The following is an 8,571-nucleotide window of genomic DNA, read 5'->3' on the forward strand; positions in this document are numbered from 1 at the left end:
TCATTCTTACTCCGCTCATTCTGTACCCTATCTGGCATGATCTTCCTCTTGGACTCGTGAAAGACCAAAGCAAAGTAGTCATTCAGGCGTTTGATTTTTCTCATGAGTGTCAGTAACCAGCTGTCCTGAGTTGTTGAGCAGTGGCCTCGCACTCCCATTTGTTTTTCTCCTGTTCCCTGTGTACCTAAAGAAGGACTTCTTGTTGTCCTTGGTTTCTGTTGCTACTTTAAATTTAGTCACCACCTTAGCCTTTCTAATCTGTTGCCTACAAGTCGGGGTGTAACAGGGAACCCTAGCCCTGTTACCAGAAGGCAGGTTGGTCCCTTTAAGACCAGAAGTTTCTGGGCGCAGCATGCTGGCCAGGTGGGGGTTAAAAGCTGAGCCTGGCCTGCTAGTCAGGTGACCAGAAGGGGGCAGGCCAGATCTATAAAAACCCTGGGCTGGGCGGCAATAGGATCCAGGAGCCAAAGGGAAAGGAGTGTGTACAAGAGCTCCACGGAGAGGCCTTGGTGAGCAGTCCAGCTGCTGCAGGAGAGGAACTACTGAGGACTCTCAGAGAAGTGGTGGCAGCCCCAGAAGAAGGACCGTAGCAGGCGGTGGGGAGCAGAAGCACAAACCCCTGAGAAAATGTAAGCTGACATGCTGCCTTCTTTAATTATACTTTTGGTGGCAGTTATAGCCCATGGACAGATTGTTTATAATTTTTGATTGATTAACAATTGGTGGTTTGGGTGAGGCTATTGGGGAAGGAGGGAGTCTCACTGGGGGCCCACTACAGCATGGGGACCCTAGCACCAGAGAGGGTGCAGTCATAAAAGGCCAAAGTGGCCTGGTGCACCTGGGATGTGGCTGTGCCTTTTTTGGACTGGGACACTGGAGGTTTGAGGCCGCAGCCTGGCTTTGAACTTATGGCCCTCTGGCTGTGGGGCCAGTGGATGGGCCTCTTGGTCAGGGAGGCTGGGCTCCAGATTGGGGCAAAAAGGAAGGCTATGATCCCCAAGACCAAGGAGCTAGAGTCTCGGAGTCGAACCTTATCTGGTGGGTTTAGATGGGGAGGCCTAGCTACAGAAAGACAGGGATCCAGGCCCGTGGTGGCGGAGAACCCCAACATACAAAATACAATAGGCAGTCTCCCGCTTACAAGAACATTGGTATAAAATTTCCATCAAGATGTGGCAGGCGAGTAGAAAGTGGGACACAAGAAACCTTAAGGGGACTTCAGGGGTGCCCCACATACGTCGCAGATAACACAAAAGATGGCGCTGGGGAAGGCGACCTGTTACAGGGGGCCATTGTATAGTCCTCCTTGGGGAATGTCGCAAGCATCCATTGGCTGTATGCTTCTTTCTTCTTTCTCAAGAAGACCATGATTTCTCTGTTTAGCCTCTTTAGTAAGGGCTTCCCAGCTCTTTTGCTACCTTTCCTCTGCTTGGGAATGGACTTACTTTGTGCTTCAAGGATCGTGTCCTTAAGGAATGTGACCCCCTCTTCATGTATTCTTTTCACCTTCAGTCCCTGGTCCTGCAGTGCTTTCACTACTAGTGACCTGAGCTTGTTAAAATTTGTATCTTTGAAGTCCTGCTATCTAATTTGCATGCCTTGCAACGGACAGTGAACGTGATGGTTTCATGGTTGCTGTCAGCCAGGCTGCCTTCTATGTTAAAGTCAGTCACCAGGTTTTCTCCTTTGGCCAGGACCAAGTCTAGAAGAGCATTACCTCTGGTTGGCCCGTGCACCTCCCGAGTCAGAAAAAGCTCTTCAGGTAGGAATGAGATTTGATTCAACTTGGCTGAGTGTTCCTTCCAAGAGATGTTTAGATAACTGAAGTTGTCCATGGCGACTATGTCCCATGCATATGCAACCTCTGTCAGTTCTTGGGTGAACTCTAGTTCGAGTTCCCCACCCGGTATACACATCTACAGTTAGGTTTCTCACTCTGTGTCCCCCCTGCAGTTAGACTTGTAGGGTTTCAAGCTGTTCTTCTTTGGAGCTGATGGCAGCCTCCAAGGAGGTGTACTGCTCCTTCACATAGAAAGCTACACTTTCACCTTTTTTCCCTACTTGGTCCCTTCTGCGCAGGGCGTAGCCCTCTATGGCCTTGCTCCAATCATGTGCGGATCCCACCAGGTCTCTGTAACCCCTACTAGATCATAATGCTGACTAGAGAATAGGAGGGTTAGATCCTCCTGCTTGTTCCCAATGCTCCTGGCATTGGTGTACAGGTACCTGAGTTTTCCTACTGAGGCTCTTGACTTCCTATTACACTGAAGGAGAACTATTCCCATGAGAGTGGCTCTCCTAGTGTCCCTATGGAGCTTTCTTGTTTTTTGGTCCCCAGGCATGCTCTCGTCAGCATTTCCCCAACCCCCAGCAATTTTAGTTTAAAGCCCTATCTAGAAGATCGGCCATCCTGAATGAGAACAGGGATTTACCTCTCTGCATGAGGTGGATGCCATCTCTTCCCAGGAGTCCTTTCTCCCAGAAGTGTGGATGGTGGTCGAGGAAATGGAAACCCTCTTGGGGAGATGTTGGTTCACTTTCTCGATGCATGGTGCCCTCTTAGGACTATGGCCTGCAACAGGGAGCACAGAGGAAAAGACTACTTGAGCCCCTGACCTTTTGAGTCCAGAGCCCTGTAGTCACTCGTGACCCAGTCTGGATTGCCCCTGGCAGTGTCACTTGTTACAACATGGATGAGGAGCATGGGGTAGTAGTTGGAGGACTGGACAAGCCTGGGGATCCTCTCCACAACATCTCGGATGCGGGCCCCAGGGAGGCAGCAGACCGCATGGGTTAGGGGGTCTGAACAACAAATAGGAAGTTCCCTGCAGGGAGTTCCACCCCCCCCAGCTCTTCCTCTTAGGCATGGTAGCAAGCTATTTACCTTCCTCCTCCTCCCGTGTCACCATTGGAGCCTCCTTATGCATGGGGAGGGGAGCATACCTGTTGTGCCAGGGGAGGAGCAACTCTGGCCCTGCATTTCCTGGAGCATGAGGTGACTGTCTTCCAGGTAGTTCTGGGTGGGTCCTTTTTATAAGCATCTCATTGGCCACCGTCTCCATCTCCTTCTCTTCTTCCTTCTTCTGGAGAAGGGTCTGGCAGTAGCCATTGATGAAGTCTTCGCAGGCCCTGATGGTGCGCAGCTAACATACCTCTTCCTCAAACTCCTGCATCCAGCCCTTCAGAGACACCAGGGAGCACACCCCACAAGTGAGGTTACTCCCATATGCAGCTGCCAGCAGCTATGCTAGGCAGCCCCCACAGGCCAGGTCCAATGGCTCCGTCTGGGTGGGGGTCAGAGCCACAGGCTCTGTCTGGATGGAGATCTCGACAGTGCTGGGAACCCTTTGGGCAGCATGAGTTGCCACTGTGGTTAGGAGGTCTTACCTCATCCCAGCAGGTCCCCTTTGGGCTTCTGGCCTCAGGTGCCATGCTTGGACCAGCCCTCTGGGTGCCTTCTGCACACCCCTCCATGCGAACTCCTGTGCAAACTGCTGCACCTAAGTAGAGCCATGCCTGTTTGTGCTCTCTGTTCACGTGGCTCTTGTCATGGGGCTTTCTGCGGGGCTCAGATAAGTAGGCATGCGTGGCGGGGGGAGTTCCCCTCCCAGGTTCCACTCAACTGGCCCATCCTGCCCGGCACGGTCCCTACCCACGCTCACACATACACCTGCACCCTCTGAACACCCCTATGCTCATCCAACTGTCTCCTACCCCCAGTTTCCCTTGCCTTCTGGCTCTTGCTGGGGGTCAGTGGAACCCTGGTCTGGGTTCAGGTCTTTGGCTCCCTGGGGTGTAATGGGTGTTAACCCATGCGACTCCTCCGAGGAGCTGGCCTGAACAGGATTTTGTTCTTGTTTTAGAGTAGTAGTATAACACAACTGTGCCTTGTAGGATGTCCAATTTTTTAAACAGTGTTTTAATGTAATGGATTTTATTGCTAGGGTTTCTGTAGAAAGTCCATGTATTTGGGCATTTGGGGGAGGAGGAGGTCTTTTCCCCCTGATCTTATATAATACTGTTGAAATGAGTCTTTAAGGATTGGTTTGAAAAGAAACTTATTTTTATAGCATGATGCTTTTTTCTCTGGGCTAAAATTAGAAAACCTGATTGTAGAGTCCCCTCTGCTGTGTGAGGTGATGCAGCTTTATTGTGTGAAGCATCATGTTATAAATCATTGCCCTTCCTCTAGAGAATTATTTAGTGTGTGCTTCAGATGTTAGGGATGTGCTTTAAATCCATTCTGGTCAACATCTGAAATCTTGTGGGGTTTTTTCTCCTTCTATCACAATTTAAATATTGTGCTAACCCTGCAGCCCCTGAAACTGGCACAAGAAGCAATGGGGTGTTCCCACTTCTATATAGAAAATCATATGGGTTAGGGCCACAAGGCAGCAGGCCAAAGGGAGGGAACAGGTAAAAGGGAAAATGAAATCAACACCGTGATAAAATACTCGGCACCTTCATTCACCTTCCCCCCCCCCCCAACTCTGGAGGCTTCCCCAAACAATACTAAAGTCCCTGGAGTGCTCAAATAGTCCCTAGATGCTCAAATAGCAGCCTGCAGCTCCCCCCAAGTCTGAGTCCAGCTCCTTCAGTCCACAGTCCTGGTTGACCCAGCCAGTGAGATCTCCAGCTGCATGGTGCACTCCACTGTATAGGGCTGACCAGCTTCCACATGCACGCTGCTCTCTTCCCCTTACTCCAGCCTTGAGCTTCCTCTTTGTTTTTCCCTCATGTCCTAGCCTCTGGGGGATTTCTGAGAGTTGCCATCCAAAGTAACAGACATCACAGCTCTGCAGGTGGCCCCCTGGTTCTACCTGCTGTTATATACATTACATCCACATTACAATAAGTAAGTTTGATATTTTCCCCCAAACAACTCAAGGAACAGTTGGCATGAGAGCTTTATTTATTGATGCTGCCCTTCCCAACACAGGCTCAGGGCAGGTTACAATAAGAGGGCAGAATAACTTATAAATCAGGAGTGTGGCAAGAGAACAAACAATGTAAAGGGAACTAGAATATCCACATCAAATGGAGAACCCCCAACACAATATCTCAGCCTAGTTTTGTTGGCTAAATGCCTGCCCAAATAAGAAGGTCTTACAGCATCTCCAAAAGATGTCCAAGGTCAGACTCAGGGGAGCCTGAAGATGGAGGGAGTTCCAGATCTTGGGAGCGACTGCTGCTGAGAATGACCTTCCACACGACTTGCTGTATTGATGGTACTTTCAGGAGGTTGCTTTTAGCTAACCTTGGGGATTGTGATGGAGCATAAGTAGGGTGATCATATGTCTTATATTAGCTGGGACAGTTCCAGATTTTGGAGGCCAGTCCTGTCTGGTTGGTGAGAATTAAAATGAGCATCCTGGAAATGTAGGGGGGCAGGGTGCAGTCTGGCAGGGAGGTGGAGTGGTGTAGAGCAGTGCAGCACACAAGGCAGGCCTGCCTGCCCACCTGCCTCTGCCTATAGCAGCACTGGTGTGGGTTGGAGGAGGGGAAGAGGGCAGCATCCTGGATTCCTGTATGGTCAGCCTAGGCATAAGGGAGAAGGTGGTGTCTTAGGTATGTAGAACCAGACTACTTTTAGGTTCTTATAGGACAAACACAGTACCTTGAATTGTTCCTGGAAATCTGGGAGCCAGTGCAGACTCCAGAGCACTTGAGCCATGTGCTTCTGGCAACCCACCTACCCCAGAAGGTGGGCCACCATGCTGTGGACCAATTGTAGCCTCTGAATGGTTTTCAAGGGCAGCCCTGTATAGAGCATGTTACAGTCTTGAGGTTATGAAGGCATGAATGGTGGTAGATTGATCAGAATCTGAAAGAAAGGAAGGGTTTCAGCCTTTTCACCAGATGGAGATTTCAACAGTTTTGTTAGTTTTTTTTTATTTGGTGCTAAGGCCAGAAGAAGCACTTCCCCTGGCATCCTGAGGGTTTGAGGTGATTTCTGTTTCTCACATTACCTGATTTTTTTTCAGAGTAGTTGCGCTCCTTTGGAATGTAATGTTTTCCCCTCAGATGTCTCCCCCTGCCACTTTTTCTCCCCAGCTGTACAAGGAGAAAAATGACAGTAAGCTCTTGGATTCTCATCTGCAGCGGAATTATCTGTGAAAGTGATGGGGATATTACAGGAGTGTAGGGCTGCACAATTAACAGCAAGCAGTGAAGTGGCTAGGGTGGGCCATTTGGACATCTTCCAGCTGTGGTGTGAGGTGCATGGTCTTAACATAGAGCAAGATTCTTAAAGGGTTGAGGGTAGGGTAGGAGCTACAGCTCCTATTTTATGTGGGTGCTGAGAGCTTCTCTTTCAGCTATTTATAATGCAACCCACAGGAAATCCATAGAATCAGAGAGGAAAATGCATTCTCTTAAAGGCAGGCAACAATGGAGAGGCAGATTTTTTTTTTTCTGGTTTTCCCTGGCACACATATCACTCATCACTAGTTATAAATTATTCAAATGTTAAAAAGATCACCATTGTAAATATGAAAGGAGTTTGCAGCAATAATCACAACAAACCAATGTTAGTAAATTACTGCAACAAAAATTATTCATGTCATCATCTTGTAATTCTTTCTGTTTGACCTTTATGCCTTGGCATGCTTTTTTCAATTTAGAATTCTGCAGTGAGAACGGGGGCTGTGTTAATAGTGGATGAGCATCACATCTGACTTGGGGGTGGGGGTAGTATAGCAAGCAGGTGATTTCAGAAGGGCTTATAGTTTCCCATTAACCTTGTACGTGAAGGTGAAGTGCTTTTTCTATTGTTTTCCCTCCACCCAAATTGTACATTTTCTGCCAAATGCATTTGCAGTGGCTTTGGGAAAAAGGTAGCAACTAGCAGAATTTTCTGAAAAGCACGGTGGAAACACTATTGCGATGAGCTGTTTTATATGCAAAATCATAACTGAAAGGGGTGTGATGACAAACACCCTTCAGGTTGGATTTACTGTCACTGGAGGCTTGGTTTCTGGAACCTGCTTGATAATCCAAGGCACAGTGTTTTTACTGTCATAGAAGACATTTCTTTAGTTGCTTTTACTGATCTTGGAAAAGAGTCCTTGGGGTTTGGAAAATGTAGCAGGCTGCTGCTGAAACACCTTGGCTTGCTTTCTGAGCAGAATTGAGACCTCCATGTTTAGATCTTAGGGACATGGTCAGGCACAGTCTATCAAGGAAAACTCTTTAAGTCAGTGAGTTAGACATCTTGTGTGGAGGGATAACTACCTCTCATATCCTTATTGCTTGACTCAAGAGGAACTGAAACCCTCTTTCGGTGCTATGTGAAGACTTCCAGGGGTGAATCACCAGGGGCCATAAGTAAGGTTTTTGTCATTTGGCCAAGTAACTTAATGATTTATGTCAGAATATAGATTTTAGCACTTGTCTGGTGGTTTTTTCTATCAGTGTAGCATTGACTTGTAATGCAATCTCAGGCCCACTCATCAATTCATTATAAGATTTGCGAACAGTTAGATGCTAAAAGAGTCCTGATTAGGAAATGTTTAGGGTTCTACTGAAGCTGTGTGTGGTAGGTCCATGCATGTTAGCCCTTGCAGTTCAAAACCGAATGCTGAATTTCATGAATGCTAAATACTGTATTTGTCCACTTTCATTAATAAAGGCAGGATTTGTAATATTACCTGTAAAATAGGTAATATTTTTACCTATTTTCAACACTTCTACAGTTTCTGGCAGGAAACAAAGTTAAAAATACGACTTAGGCAGTACTTCCTGCCAGTATGGGCAAGTCAGGCTCGAGGAATTCTGTCTATACTCACATACCACATCTACAGACAAATTTTTAGCACATTGTTTTTTAATACAAGACTGCCTAACTATATTTGTATCCCATGCTTCTTGTGTTTCCACTATACAGGACAAAGATAGTTACTGGTCATCTAGTTTAACAGCCATTTTCTAGGTAGTGCACAAGTGCGCATAGTTAAATAGGCACCATATTTACTTTTCTATCCAAGGAGTGAAATTCACAGGGGGTGCTCAGAAGATATTCTGTAATATGAAAAGTTAAGTGGGATTTTTCAATTGCTACTATCTGAGTTTCCAGCAATAATTATAAAATTTCCATATTTATAGGAAGATGGCACATATGGGGATAATAGGACAAATGGAAGTACCATTTTTCTATTTACATGGAAATTTAGAAATTATCAGAATTATCTGTTACATATCAGCTTTTGAATTTTTACTGATCAAAATGACATTTACACCTCATACTAAATTTCAAAACTCTTAATGCACCTTTCTCTTATTTTGCTAGAAGTGGTGCTCTTGCTAATCAAGCTTTTCATCTTTGTTGATTTATTTATTTTTTTTAGGCTCACTCCCTTCAGTTGGGCAGGAGTCACATGTGCAGGCAAAAAAAATGGGCCAAGTTAATTCTTGCTGTACCTCTGATGCAAATAGTCAAGTTTCATAGATTCATAGACATTAGGGCTGGAAGGGACCTCGGGAGATCGAGTCCAGCCCCCTGCCCAAAGGGCAGGAAGTCAGCTGGGGTCATAGGATCCCAGCAAGATAAGCATCCAATTTACTCTTGAAGGT

The sequence above is a fragment of the Crocodylus porosus genome, unplaced genomic scaffold, assembly GCF_001723895.1.
Source record: "Crocodylus porosus isolate Cpor-Errol unplaced genomic scaffold, CroPor_comp1, whole genome shotgun sequence".
NCBI classification, from domain to species: Eukaryota; Metazoa; Chordata; order Crocodylia; family Crocodylidae; genus Crocodylus; species Crocodylus porosus.